This window comes from Frankliniella occidentalis, unplaced genomic scaffold, assembly GCF_000697945.3.
Source record: "Frankliniella occidentalis isolate FOCC.00 unplaced genomic scaffold, Focc_3.1 Scaffold371, whole genome shotgun sequence".
In the NCBI taxonomy this organism is placed as follows: domain Eukaryota; kingdom Metazoa; phylum Arthropoda; class Insecta; order Thysanoptera; family Thripidae; genus Frankliniella; species Frankliniella occidentalis.
The window spans coordinates 92,575-93,642 of record NW_026267494.1 but is presented as its reverse complement, the minus strand read 5'-3'; positions in this window follow the sequence as shown (position 1 = coordinate 93,642).

The window sequence follows — 1,068 nt, the reverse complement described above, 5'->3', positions numbered from 1 at the left end:
GCGCCAGGCGCGTCGCAGCGTAACAGTGTTTCGTGATATGTCGCGAAGCCTGTTACGCGAGACGTGGTCTGGCGTACATATAGCTAGTACAAGTAGAGTCGTTTGGACGAAAACTTCGTCCGTTTTGCTCTATCTTATACCGTTGTGGCGCTATGGGTCATTTCTTGGCGAAAACAACGTGAAAAAGACAAAATGGTCTATTAAACCGTTAAAAAGGCTTCATGTCACAGAATTGTAAGCGGGGTAATACTTAAATAATACTCAAACCACACATTAAGGGGCGAACCACACCCTCTTTTGGGCTTAAGGGTCCCTAGATTATTGGCTGAGCAATTAACGAAGCTTATTACTCCGTCAGGTCGAAAAAAAATTTGTCTGTCTGCACGTCTGTCTGTCTCTGTCTGTCTGTCCGCACGATAACTCGAGAACGAGTTGAGCTAGCGACCGGGGATTTTCAGGGTCGTTTTGTGTTATAAAAAGTCAGAACGAGTTCGAAGATAAGCATTATATCTCAAAAATTGGATTTTTAAAAAATCAAAAAACGACGGGTTCCAAAAATGTCTTTATTTAAAATATTTTTTTCAAGGTGTACTAAGGGGTACCACATGGGAGTAGAGCCCTTCGGTCGTAAATTTTCTCCGTTTTGCTCTAGCTCAAACCGTTAAGGCGCTAGAGGGTGTTTTTGACGTAAATAAGCGAACAAATGTACGACCCTGCATGCTTAGTCGAAGTGACGGTCCTTTGACGGGCCGAAGGCCCGTATCTTTGTGTACTTTTTTGCAATACCAAACAGCCTGTTACGCGAGACGTGGTCTGGCGTATATCTACCTTGTCTAGTATCACTAAAACGTTGATTTTTACATGAACTGTCAAAATTTGAACTTTTAATGAAAACCGTTATCGAACAGCACAAGTTTCATGTCCCCAATTTTAGAATAACTAGCTACATGTACGCCAGACCACGTCTCGCGTAACAGGCTTCGCGATATCTCACGAAACACTGTTACGCTGCGACGCGCCTGGCGGACATATAGCTAGGCCTGCGGCGCTGACACCCGAGTCGGGAAG